General features: G+C 44.3%; 1 protein-coding gene across 1 annotated transcript in view; it reads right to left on the bottom strand.

Annotated features, from left to right (window-relative positions):
- The window catches only part of LOC138852500 (uncharacterized), a 65,406-nt gene extending 50,627 nt beyond the window's left edge, over positions 1–14,779 (bottom strand). The window contains exon 1 of the mRNA XM_070083646.1: positions 14,593–14,779. The gene's annotated coding sequence lies outside the window, so the exon portion shown is untranslated. The remainder of the gene's footprint in view (positions 1–14,592) is intronic.
- Positions 14,780–14,861: the final 82 nt, after the last annotated feature.

The following is a 14,861-nucleotide window of genomic DNA, read 5'->3' as shown; positions in this document are numbered from 1 at the left end:
TCTATACCTGGACTGGGGACCCTCATCCTCAGAGAAGACAAACGTAACTCAGGGAAAACTCAAGGTTCTCCCCGGAGCTGTTTGAGTATTATCTTCTCCTACCACCCCCTATATTTTATATTCTATGGGAAAATTTACTGATAGAATACATTTACAGGAAACACAAACATGAATACAATGGTACAATATGTTAAAGATTATGGATTTCCTCCAGCTCCTCCGAAGCCAGACGCGAGCCTAGTATGCAGCAAGCATTTCCCCTCTGGATGGCTATGCTGAGGCGCTGGAACGTGAAAATGGCTGCCCTTGGGTCCCTGGTGGTGTCGATGAGTCTGGAACCCAATTCTTTAAGGAAACGTGTGGCATTTTTTTCCCCATGATTCCAAGATCTCTGATCCCACTGGGACAAATTGATACTGTTGGCTTATGTCCCTGTACTTGCTGATCTTGTACTCCTCCCTGTGATAAGCAGCTCCTCCCTGTCGCCCAGCACTGTGATGGATGTAGGTGTCAGCCATTGTGGACACACAGGTATAGTCCCATGCTAAGAGCTTGCCATTCTTCTAAGGATAGATGGTGATCCTGTCAGGGCGGTTTGATGGGTTGTGGGTATTGTTGGCTGCTAGTGATCGGGGCTCCCTCTCGGCTGGGCATCCAGCTATATATAGCAAGGGTTCTCTTTATGATATCGTTGACCTCATTGTGTCCTGCATGCCAGCCCTTGGTTTTGGAACAGTTAAGAACACGTAGACCATATTGGTCGGCTTGCAAATACACGTATTTTCCGTGTGAACTGGGGCAGCGAGGCGCAGAGCCACTGCAGTACGGAGGGTCTTAGGGTCGAGTCGCTTTCCCATTGCCGATATGGGAACTGCTTGGAGGAAGTCCCCAGAGTGAGGTGCACTCACAGCCTGGAGACGGGTAGTCTCCCTGTCTGATGTTACAGCCCTGAGCATGTTGGCAAGCACCTTTTCGGCAATCGGGCCATCCCAGCTTGACTGTTTGTGAGCCAGTGCTGCATTAGGGTTTGGTGCTGGAGCAGCAAGAGTCTCCCATTCAGTGATGGCACTGGCATAGTTGGGGGTCCTGTATTCCTGCTGAGTCACTGAAGTTTTCACGGAGAATTTGTCTTATTAACTCGTTTGATGCTATGGAAGTGGATAGGAAAACTGGTAGAGCGATCTGGGAGGATCTGCGTACTCCCAGCCCCCCAAACCTGACCGGAAGTGAGGCTTGCAACCACTGCCCGTCTTCCAGGGAAAGATTCAATACACTCTCTAGCATGGTCTTAAGGAGAGAGTCATATTCCTTGAATTTCGGACTGCTGAAGGCAGGTAAGTTTTGGGATTGACAGGCATCTGGTGAGTAGGTAGAAGGCAACATGTGTATCAATGTCTTTCATCTTTCATATATATAATACAACTGGGCTGTAATATGATCCCTCTTTTGGGATTGAAACACTTTTGATTTTGGTTCGTTGGTAATATTCTTGGGCCTGACCTTCGTCCACTAGTGGGTCCTGCCCATCTGTGAAGACGGCTTCAATTGCTGCATCACTCCTCTGGCTCCAGTATATAAATCTCCATTCTCGTGCAACTCCTTTAGTTTTATGAAGGCTAAATGACTAACACCTTCTACCAAAACTAAATGACTGAAAATCTTTCAAGGCTGAAGGACTGAACACTTATCAACGCTAAAGATTGAACATCTTCCATCAAAGGATAACTTTCTAGGATCGTGCAGCGACATACTCACATCTAGTTAAATTACATCTCTAAGAACAAATTAACCGGCGATTTATGCATTAGAAAGGTAACCGAGAAATTACTTCTGTGTAACATCACCGCATTTAAGCCTTACATTACACTTTCATATTATATATAATTTTTAACCATCATCACTGCAGTCGACCGTATCATCACCACCACAAACGCCACCATAACCACCAGTGTGCCCACTAACAACAACAACATGCCCTCAAATCTTGTGGTTTTGGCCATCTTTCGCGGAAAATGGCGCAATTCCAAGCGATTTCTCACAGGTACAAGGTCACTACGCATTTGTAAATCACTTATACCACTCAGCCAGATACCAGACCACACCACTCAGCCAGATAATAGACCACACCACTCAGTCAGATAACAGACCACACCACTCAGCCAGATACCAGACCACACCACTCAGCCAGATACCAGACCACACCACACAGCCAGATAACAGACCACACCACTCAGCCAGATAACAGACCACACCACACAGCCAGATACCAGACCACACCACTCAGCCAGATAACAGACCACACCACTCAGCCAGATAACAGACCACACCACTCAGCCAGATAACAGACCACACCACACAGCCAGATACCAGACCACACCACACAGCCAGATAACAGACCACACCACTCAGCCAGATAACAGACCACACCACTCAGCCAGATAACAGACCACACCACACAGCCAGATAACAGACCACACCACTCAGCCAGATAACAGACCACACCACTCAGCCAGATACCAGACCACACCACACAGCCAGATACCAGACCACACCACTCAGCCAGATAACAGACCACACCACTCAGCCAGATACCAGACCACACCACACAGCCAGATACCAGACCACACCACTCAGCCAGATAAGAGACCACACCACTCAGCCAGATAACAGACCACACCACTCAGCCAGATACCAGACCACACCACACAGCCAGATACCAGACCACACCACACAGCCAGATAACAGACCACACCACTCAGCCAGATAACAGACCACACCACTCAGCCAGATACCAGACCACACCACACAGCCAGATAACAGACCACACCACTCAGCCAGATAACAGACCACACCACACAGCCAGATAACAGACCACACCACTCAGCCAGATAACAGACCACACCACACAGCCAGATAACAGACCACACCACTCAGCCAGATAACAGACCACACCACTCAGCCAGATAACAGACCACACCACTCAGCCAGATACCAGACCACACCACACAGCCAGATAATAGACCACACCACTCAGCCAGATAACAGACCACACCACACAGCCAGATACCAGACCACACCACTCAGCCAGATAACAGACCACACCACTCAGCCAGATACCAGACCACACCACACAGCCAGATAACAGACCACACCACACAGCCAGATAACAGACCACACCACTCAGCCAGATAACAGACCACACCACACAGCTAGATACCAGACCACACCACTCAGCCAGATAACAGACCACACCACACAGCCAGATAACAGACCACACCACTCAGCCAGATAACAGACCACACCACACAGCTAGATACCAGACCACACCACTCAGCCAGATAACAGACCACACCACACAGCCAGATAACAGACCACACCACTCAGCCAGATAACAGACCACACCACACAGCTAGATACCAGACCACACCACTCAGCCAGATAACAGACCACACCACTCAGCCAGATAACAGACCACACCACTCAGCCAGATAACAGACCACACCACTCAGCCAGATAACAGACCACACCACTCAGCCAGATAACAGACCACACCACTCAGCCAGATAACAGACCACACCACTCAGCCAGATAACAGACCACACCACACAGCCAGATAACAGACCACACCACTCAGCCAGATAACAGACCACACCACTCAGCCAGATAACAGACCACACCACTCAGCCAGATAACAGACCACACCACACAGCCAGATACCAGACCACACCACTCAGCCAGATAACAGACCACACCACACAGCCAGATACCAGACCACACCACTCAGCCAGATAACAGACCACACCACTCAGCCAGATAACAGACCACACCACTCAGCCAGATACCAGACCACACCACACAGCCAGATAACAGACCACACCACACAGCCAGATAACAGACCACACCACTCAGCCAGATACCAGACCACACCACACAGCCAGATACCAGACCACACCACTCAGCCAGATAACAGACCACACCACTCAGCTAGATACCAGACCACACCACTCAGCTAGATACCAGACCACACCTCGATGTTGAACTAGGATAGCAAAAATCGCTAATTAATGAAATATTGATAAAAGTCCTTCCTATTCTTCACCATCTTGAACAAAAACAATCCCAAACACAAATACAAAATGATTGACACCAGACTAACTGAAACAAGAGAATCATGCGAAGCGCCCTCAAAAACTCCTAACAACATCTGTCTGTGCAAATCAAAGCCAACATAATGTTAGGTTTCATAGCTAGAAACTTCAAGCACAAAACAGCAGATACCACCATTCTGACTTGACCTGTTCGACCGCATCTTGAATATGCAGTCCAGCTTTGGTGTATGAGTTACGAAAAAAAAGTAGATATATTGGAGAGGTACAGTGAAGAGCTACCAAGCTGGTACCATCACTGGAGAGGGTACAGGCATGAGCTACCAAGTTGGTACCATCACTGGAGGGTACAGGCATGAGCTACCAAGTTGGTACCATCACTGGAGAGGGTACAGGCATGAGCTACCAAGCTGGTACCATCACTGGAGAGGGTACAGGCATGAGCTACCAAGCTGGTACCATCACTGGAGAGGGTACAGGCATGAGCTACCAAGTTGGTACCATCACTGGAGAGGGTACAGGCATGAGCTACCAAGTTGGTACCATCACTGGAGAGGGTACAGGCATGAGCTACCAAGTTGGTACCATCACTGGAGAGGGTACAGGCATGAGCTACCAAGTTGGTACCATCACTGGAGGGTACAGGCATGAGCTACCAAGTTGGTACCATCACTGGAGAGGGTACAGGCATGAGCTACCAAGTTGGTACCATCACTGGAGAGGGTACAGGCATGAGCTACCAAGCTGGTACCATCACTGGAGAGGGTACAGGCATGAGCTACCAAGCTGGTACCATCACTGGAGAGGGTACAGGCATGAGCTACCAAGTTGGTACCATTACTGGAGAGGGTACAGGCATGAGCTACCAAGTTGGTACCATCACTGGAGAGGGTACAGGCATGAGCTACCAAGTTGGTACCATCACTGGAGAGGGTACAGGCATGAGCTACCAAGTTGGTACCATCACTGGAGAGGGTACAGGCATGAGCTACCAAGCTGGTACCATCACTGGAGAGGGTACAGGCATGAGATACCAAGCTGGTACCATCACTGGAGAGGGTACAGGCATGAGCTACCAAGTTGGTACCATCACTGGAGAGGGTACAGGCATGAGCTACCAAGTTGGTACCATCACTGGAGAGGGTACAGGCATGAGCTACCAAGCTGGTACCATCACTGGAGAGGGTACAGGCATGAGGTACCAAGCTGGTACCATCACTGGAGAGGGTACAGGCATGAGCTACCAAGTTGGTACCATCACTGGAGAGGGTACAGGCATGAGCTACCAAGCTGGTACCATCACTGGAGAGGGTACAGGCATGAGGTACCAAGCTGGTACCATCACTGGAGAGGGTACAGGCATGAGCTACCAAGTTGGTACCATTACTGGAGAGGGTATAGGCATGAGCTACCAAGTTGGTACCATCACTGGAGAGGGTACAGGCATGAGCTACCAAGTTGGTACCATCACTGGAGAGGGTACAGGCATGAGCTACCAAGTTGGTACCATCACTGGAGAGGGTACAGGCATGAGCTACCAAGTTGGTACCATCGCACTGCACAGACAACCCGAGCATAAAAAACAAATACATAACAACGTTGCGGTCCGGCCTGGACGGTGAACACATGCGCCTGACTTGTTAATTAATGGTTTATGTCGGACAGAAACGTTGCCATAAATTAGTCTCCTATGTGCAGGTCATTTGTGTATCGTTCCAGCCACGGTATTGTGACTTTGTTTTTATTATTCTCTCTCGTACTGTCACTCGGAAATAAACCTTATGAAGACAGACTCAAAACGCTCATCATTTTCTTTCTTATGAAGCAGAGACTACGAAGAGCTTTCATTCAAACCTTTAAGATATTTAATAGTTTTGACACAAACACGAAGAGATATTTCAAGTGCTGATTGACTTCATAACTCGAAACTGCGTGGCAGAAGATGCAACACGAAAATATGTAAAGTTGTCTATCAATCAGAATTATAGCTGAAGCTGTTAGCGCGAAGACAGCGATACAAGCATTTTAAGAAAGAGCTGGACAAGCACTTTGAAAGTATAAGATTCAACTACATACTAAGATGGGACAAAATGAAGGTAACATTCCTGTTAATTCAGCAACTGCATGGGGACGATCAGTTGACTATTATTATTATTATTATTATTATTATTATTATTATTATTATTATTATTATTATTATTATTATTATTATTATTATTATTAAAGTACAGTTATCAATAAATAATAGCAGTCACATAAGCATCATTGATCGTAACATTAACCAGTCATTTCCTCGATTCATTTAATTAATACTGTTTATCTTAGTTACTAAGAGAGTGGAGATTTTTAGTTAAGACTGTATTCATAGTTTACTAAGAGAATGAGGAGCTCCTTGGCTAGCAGCAGCTAGCGTAGTCAGTCGCATACCTGACGATCCTCATGTAAAGCGAGGAGGTAGCAGGTGTGTGTATTGGTTGCTGGGGGTACCTGTGTTCGTGGCCCCTCTCTTAGAGACTTGGGGAGAGGGAGAGATAGATGGATGGATAGACAGATAGAGAGAGAGACTGAGTCGTAGCAAAAGAAACAGCGAGAGCCAATAGGAGGGGCACGAGAGCGACAGGATAGGTAATTTGAAGGGTTTATATCACCTGTACACAACCGTTAAAGGTACTTTAACCCCTAAAACAAGGAATAAAGTAAACTGACGAGAAACGGTGGCAAAACCTTGGTTGGAACAATTCACAAATAAAGCATGCACACGCACACTTGAAAATCTTACGGATTCATCACAAGGCATACTGACCCACACTTAACCTAACAAACTAAAGACAACATTTCAGCCCCTCCTGGACCACTGCGAAGTCACTACTACTGAGCGAAAAAAAATCAAAGACCAGAAGACATGATCAGAAGAGTAAATTCTCAGCATGTTCACACTTATCTCTCAGTTTATACGACCTGTAGTGAGATACCTTACGGTTTATAATCCGTCAGTCCATTGGACTCAGCATTTTTAGACACTTACAAACTTGGAAATAGATGTATTTCGATGGCTGTGCTGTCGAAGAAAGGTATTTCCTCCATTTAACATAACCCCAACACCTAGTACTTCACTACATACAAGAGACCTAGCAGCTGTCAAAAACTCTAAACAAAGGAGCTACAGCTCAATTTCCCCAAGAGACTAGAAGCTGTAAGTCAACACCTTTAAGTGGTTCAGAAGCTAGAGACCAATATTTCAGAGGCTCTCTCAAGAAGCCTAACCTATAAATTGACATCCTCAAATGAACCAGAACCTGTATATCAGCACCCTGAAGAGGTCCAGGAGCTGTGGATCAACACTCTCAAGAGGTCTAGCAGCTTTTGACCAACAGCCTCAAGATTTATTTTTTTTTTTTTTTTAGATTCTGCCGGTGAAGCGGCTAGTTTATTATATGTAGTGCAGCCTATATCCCTCCTGTGGAGGGTAGGGTAAGAGCACATTGTTCCACAATAGGCCTAGGAACCTGGCCCCAAAAAGATTAACAGGAGTACATCTGGATTTATATCTAAAGATGACTTATCTGTTGCAAGCAGATTTAGGAAATTGCTGAAGGCCGATCTAACCCTGAAAATATGAGACAAATTAGACGACACATGAAGTGGAATTTCCTGCAGAGTTTAGATGTACTTCCACTGTTGTACATAGTGGGAGTTGGTGACGTTCTTTTAAATAAAGCTGAAAATTTTGTGTTCACAAAGCGCAATAATAATTCAAGCCTTTCCTTATGTAAGACACATTAGCATAGCACCTACACGATGGAAATAAATGGTATAAAATACCGACACAATGGAAATATAAACACATATGCAGTATAATGTGATCCTTTATTGACAACGTTTCGCCCACACAGTGGGCTTTTTCAAGTCACAAACAGATCTACCTGGGGTGGAAGGTACGCGAGTATTTATAGTCAGGTTCAGAATGCTGAGGTCAGGTGGAGAATGCTGCATCTGATGATGTACCGAGTGGAGTTTTAGAGTCTAAAATCTTGAGTAACTTGGAAGGGAGATTGGATAAGTTTGTGAGCAGACCTTCTGCAGTGTTCTTCCATTCCTATGTTCTTATGTGAGATAGCGATGAAGAAGTTTCTTCGCTAGTGGTTCAGCTATGTTATAGAAGCCACAATTCTGGTTGAAGTTGTTGGATATAGAAATAAGTGATGATTCCAGGATTCTTCGGTATTGAGTGTTGTCTTCTGTTGCGATAAGTCTTGAGTTTCTGTAGTTTATCAAGTGGTTGTGTGAATTACGGTGTTGTACACAGGCATTCCTTGTATCGTCAGACCTGCTTGCGTATTGGTGTTCTGAAACACGTGTTTGGAGGTCCCTTGATGTTTCGCCCACGTATAATTTGTTGCAGTCATTATAAGAGATTATGTATACCCCTGCAGAGGGTGGAAGCTTGTCCTGTCTATCACTGGTAATGTCCTTGATGGTCGTGGTTGTGGAGGTAGATACTTGGAATGAGGTATTGGAAAAGATGTTGGAAAGGTGTTTGGCAATGGAGTTGGTGGGGAGGACTATGTATCTCTTCTCGGCAGTGTCTTCTCTGGGCGTGTTGAAGATGTTTAATGCCCGTCGTCTGCAGTCTCTGATGAAGTGACGAAGATAGTGGAGTTTAGAAAATACTTGTTCAATTATAGTGCATTCTTCCTCAAGAAACTCATTGCTGTAGATTCTGAGTGCACGCAGGAAGAAGCCTATAATTACACCACGTTTAAAGTCTATCGAAATCCCACCAACCAAAACGATCTTCTCCACTTCTACTCTCACCACGACACCAAAACTAAACGTGGTGTAATTATAGGCTTCTTCCTGCGCGCACTCAGAATCTGCAGTAATGAGTTTCTTGAGGAAGAATGCACTATAATTGAACAAGTATTTTCTAAACTCCACTATCCTCGTCACTTCATCAGAGACTGCAGACGACGGGCATTAAACATCTTCAACACGCCCAGAGAAGACACTGCCGAGAAGAGATACATAGTCCTCCCCACCAACTCCATTGCCAAACACGTTTCCAACATCTTTTCCAATACCTCATTCCAAGTATCTACCTCCACAACCACGACCATCAAGGACATTACCAGTGATAGACAGGACAAGCTTCCACCCTCTGCAGGGGTATACATAATCCCTTGTAATGACCAACAAATTATACGTGGGCAAAACATCAAGGGACCTCCAAACACGTATTTCAGAACACCAATACGCAAGCAGGTCTGACGATACAAGGAATGCCTGTGTACAACACCGTAATTCACACAACCACTTGATAAACTACAGAAACTCAAGACTTATCGCCACAGAAGACAACACTCAATACCGAAGAATCCTGGAATCATCACTTATTTCTATATCCAACAACTTCAACCAGAATAGTGGCTTCTATAACATAGCTGAACCACTTGCCAAGAAACTTCTTCATCGCTATCCCACATAAGAACATAGGAATGGGAGATCACTGCAGAAGGTCTGCTCACAAACTTATCCAATCTCCCTTCCAAGTTACTCAAGATTTTAGACTCTATAACTCTACCGGTGGCCCGGTGGCCTGGTGGCTAAAGCTCCCGCTTCACATACGGAGGGCCCGGGTTCGATTCCCGGCGGGTGGAAACATTTCGACACGTTTCCTTACGCCTGTTGTCCTGTTCACCTAGCAGCAAATAGGTACCTGGGTGTTAGTCGACTGGTGTGGGTCGCATCCTGGGGGACAAGATTAAGGACCCCAATGGAAATAAGTTAGACAGTCCTCGATGACGCACTGACTTTCTTGGGTTATCCTGGGTGGCTAACCCTCCGGGGATTAAAAATCCGAAAGAAATCTTATCTTATCAGATGCAGCATTCTCCACCTGACCTCAGCATTCTGAACCTGACTATAAATACTCGCGTACCTTCCACCCCAGGTAGATCTGTTTGTGACTTGAAAAAGCCCACTGTGTGGGCGAAACGTTGTCAATAAAGGATCACATTATACTGCATATGTATTTATATTTCCAGCACCTACACCTTCATTTAGTACAATACAAAACTGTTGAGTTTAAAGCCAATCAGATGAGACATTCTTGAGACAAAACTGTCTTTCAAATAAATACTGCAGATTTGCACCTACACAACCTTTCTTTGGGTCAAATGCATTAGCATTATAAGTTTGTAGCCGATCAGGAGAGGCATTCTCAAGTTACCGTACGGAAACCTTGGAAAACGAAAAAACAAAATCGAGAACCAATATACGTATATTCTTTCTGTGACACTCTCCTTGAAGGGAAGAGGACAAGAGAGGAATAAAGAAATAGGAAAAGGTTGTGTAGCGGAGGGAGAAAAGTGTTAAATATGTTTAAGATGGCAGGAGTCCAGAAGTGAATCCGTGTATACTTGACCCCGCTTCTCTCTCTCTCTGAATCTAGATTTTAATGTAATTTCTTGTGCGTATTCAACTATTTTACAGTCAGGCCCCAGCACCTGGGCCTAGCATCTTTAACCATCAGTTGACTGGTGTGATGCATCACACCAGTCAACTTATGGTTAAAGATGATGTGATGCATATTGTCGTAGGAACGCTTGTATTCACGCATGGAATTGTTTTTTTTATTTCCTTCCTATCCTCGTGTTGAAGAAGTTCTTTCATATACCTCTAGACTTGCTAAATTAGTTTATGAACAGCTGAATTTATACTCTAAGAGCTCTTCTACTTCAGATCAGCTCAGCTCAAAGCCTAGCACCAAAAAGGTTGCATCCCAAAGCAGTCGACTAACACCCAGGTACCTATTAATATACCAGTAGGTGAACAAGGGGTCTTCAGTTTACCGGTAGCTCACCAAGTATGCGAGAATGTTGGAAACCTATGCAGAGATCGGACCAATGGTAGCTTTCAACATACTGTGCTGAGAGATTCGAGGTTATCAAAGGATATCCTAAAACAAAAAAAGATGTTCAGAGGCTTCGTCGCTTGCCCATAGCCTCAATTCGCCTGGTTGTGAAATGAAGTCGCTACCACTTAGCCACGAACCACCACGTATTTGAGAAATAAGCCACACTGGCTGGGTTTCTAAGAACATTCTGGGTTACTAATCGTGGATGCATTGCTAGTGCTGCATAAAAGCCGGTCTCAAATAGGCGGTATGAGAGATGCTTCGAAATGTTATTGCACGATTTCAAAGCTGATTACACCAATGATGGGATGCAGTTAATGTGAACTACCGACGGATTAACATTTCCGTTGTTAAACAGGTGTCTGCATTCTGATATCAGCAGAGTAGATATTTACACAGTTCCAAGTTTGCTGCCGTACCGCTGACAGTCGCATTATTCACCACAGGTGAAAGTCACAAAACGTTTATACTTTTAGCAAAACAGGTACATCATAGTACTCAAAGCCTGAAAATAAACAGCTACTCACGCCGCGTTACTGCTGCTCTGGTGGTGAACGCTGACAAAGGCACCACAAGGCTAAGGCACACTCATTAATTTACTATTTTTCGCTGCGCTACAACATCTGAGGAAAACAATCGTAACATTCTGGGGAGTAGACAGATACGTCAGACAGTTTTATGAACCTAAATGCGCAGCAAAGTAATACAGTTCAGATGGAAAAACAGTGAACATTATATTAAATTTGTGATTAGTTATGTGAAGTATATAGTAATTAGTAAAATTAGTAACTAGCCAGTTTTATCACGTCAACTACAAAATGGTCCAAGAAGGACCGAAACGGGTTATTTGTGAATTAAGCATTATCAGAGCATAATTTTGGAGCTGCTTAGAAACATGACAGCTACTCAGGAACATGGTAGCGACGACCTAGGAACATACAGGTTACAGAGGAACATGACAGCCAGGCAGAGCGATCATTGACACCGGGGCTACATCTCTGCCACTTCTGTCAGACCTACTGTTAGGGCAGTATTTGTCAAAAGAGCCCTTAATATCAAAGATACCTGGTCTAACGAGACAGAACAGAAACTGTTGAGAAAGATATGCAGTCATGTATATAAAACGTCTGTAGTCATGAGTGACTCATCGTGTGTATGAGAAGTATGCTGTCATGCATGTGACAGGAATGCATTCTGTCTTTATACCCTCTTGAAAATCCTCAGGATATGTTCGCCGAAAGGTGTATATACGCTGACACTACTTTATTCTTATTTTCGGGGTTAAAGTATACTTGACTTGTGGTGAGCAGGTGTTATGCTGCCTTAATAACCCTTTAAATAGTCGATAGATTTTAATTAAACTCAACCAACCAATGTCTCGGCCTACCCAATCAGTTCGTATGTGACCCTAGGCTTCGAGGCCTTCACTGTAGCGGGAGACCCCTCAAGGAAGGTTCCTTGACACTGTTGAGGGGCTCTTGATCTAGGAAATTGGATCTGTGCTCTGGTTCCCTGAACTGAGCCTGAATACCTTCCACACACCCCACCGGCACTGTATAATCCTACGGGTTTAGCGCTCCCTCTTGATTATAACAATAATGTAGCAGGAGAGCGAAACGTGTTGTATAACAAGTGATTAAAACCGTATAAAATATAATTCATTTCACATTCAAAATATTCTGAATTGTCCTCACTCTGGCATTAGCCTAGAACAACTCATACAAAAACATACGAAAGGAACACTGCAGCAGGTCTACTGGCCCATACTAGGCAGATCTAATTCACACTCACCCACACCCACTTACGTAACCTTCCAGCCTATATTTAAAGCTACACAACGTTATTGCCTTAATGATGCTACCTGAGAGTTTGTTCGGCACATCTACAACTCTATTGCCAAATCAGTACTTCCCATTATCCTTTCTGAATCTAAATTTCTTGAACTTTAATTTATTGCTGCGAGTCTTGTCTTGATTAGACATTTTCAACATGCATTGTATATACCCTTCATTTATTCATATTTTTCCTAAGCTTTTCCAAAGAGTGCATGTTTGATGCCTTCAGTCTATTTTCGTAGGAAATGTATCTAATATGCGAAATCAGCTTCGTCATCCTTCTCTGTATGTTTTCGAACGCATTTAGGTCCCTCATGTAATGTGGAGACCAAAACTGAGCAGCAGGTCTAACCATTATTTATAATTCCTGAAGTGAGGCCTAGGATTCTATTTAATAGCTTTATTGTGGACACTTATACACTGTTGTCTTGGCTTTAAATTTTTGCTAACCGGAATTCCTAAATCTTTTTTCTTTTTCTTTTTTTGCATTCAGTCTAAGATCTACACTATTTAACTTATAACTATTATAGTTATTTCCTTTTTCCTATGAATAGAATCTTACATTAGTCCACACTGAACTGCATCTATCATTTCACTGACTTCAACCTTACGAAGCCGTCCTGTAGCTTTCTAGTGTCCTCATCGTTAATGATCTGAAGGCCAATATCACTGTCATCAGTAATTATTATATTATTATAGTCATGGGGAGCGCTAAACCCGTAGGATTATACAGTGCATGTGGGGGGGATGGAAGGCATTCAGGCTCAATTCAGAGAACTGGAGCACAAATCCAATTCCCTAGATCAAGAGCCCCTCACCAGCGTCAAGGAACCTCCCTTGAGGGGTATCATCAGCAAGCTTACTTGTGTTTCTTATTTATTCTCTCATGTACGTCATTCATGTAAATATGTTAAAAACAGTCGTCCCAATACTGACCCCCTGAGGCACACCATTCTGCTCTCTCATTTTTGCACACTCTTCGCCAGTCAGCATCAGAACATGTTCCCCTGTTCTATATGACAGTTACACACTGGTAACGAAAGCTAGCTATGGGAGCTCGGCCAAGCGATCTGGTGGATGAAGGGAAGAAATGTTGAACGGCAAGCTTTCATTACAACAAAGTTTCACTTTGTTTTGAGCTTTATAAAGTATATCATAACTTGATCAATCACTGCACGTAACGCAACGTTGTCTCAGTTAAGTTTTGTTCTGCAGTGTCTTTTCTGGTCATTTGGTTAATTTGCCTTAAAGCCTATCGACTGCTCAAAGCCCAAAGGGTCATTAAAGCTGCATATCACCTGCTCACTGCCAGTCGAGAGTACTTGAACCCCTTAAAATAAGGATGTCGTAATCTGTACTAAGAAGGTAATGTTAGATGATATCTCCTTTAATCTATTACCAGTGCTGGTTGCATCCTCGTACGCTCAGGTGCGTGGCTATCACTGGGGCCTGGATTAACCAGCTAGGTCACAATTATCCCCCTTCACCTGGTCACTGATCTCGCGTATTACGGAGCCAAGTAGGTGCAACCTCTTAATATACTATTGTTAAGTTAATGGAGAAGCGCTAAACCCCTACGGACTATCTAGTCCTCCCCGAATTTATATAAATATTTATGATCAGATGGCCGATTGAAAGGCGTTAAACTAGGGGTCATACAGAACCTAAGGAACGGGAGGTAATCAGGTGTGGTTGGATGGTTAATGGGGTTTAAAGTCTATCTGGCTATACTAACCTTTTTCTTCGCCGGACAAAGAATACTTAATTCCTATTGTAGTGATCAGAGTAAATGTATGCCGAGAGAGACACCTTTCCGTGTGTATTATTATTATTAAAGAGCACTAAATCCGTGTGGGTCCTGCAGAAATGTTGAAGCGGGTAGAATACTTCGTTATAGAGAGCACGGGCACTAGTGCGTTTATTCAGGCACCTGCCAAGAGTTTTTCTGCCTTGTATATGCCAAAGAGTTTTTCTGCTGTTTAAGCTGCCAAGATTTTTTCTGTT

This window comes from Cherax quadricarinatus, chromosome 10, assembly GCF_038502225.1.
Source record: "Cherax quadricarinatus isolate ZL_2023a chromosome 10, ASM3850222v1, whole genome shotgun sequence".
NCBI lineage: Eukaryota > Metazoa > Arthropoda > Malacostraca > Decapoda > Parastacidae > Cherax > Cherax quadricarinatus.
This window is presented reverse-complemented; position numbering and strand designations above follow the sequence as displayed.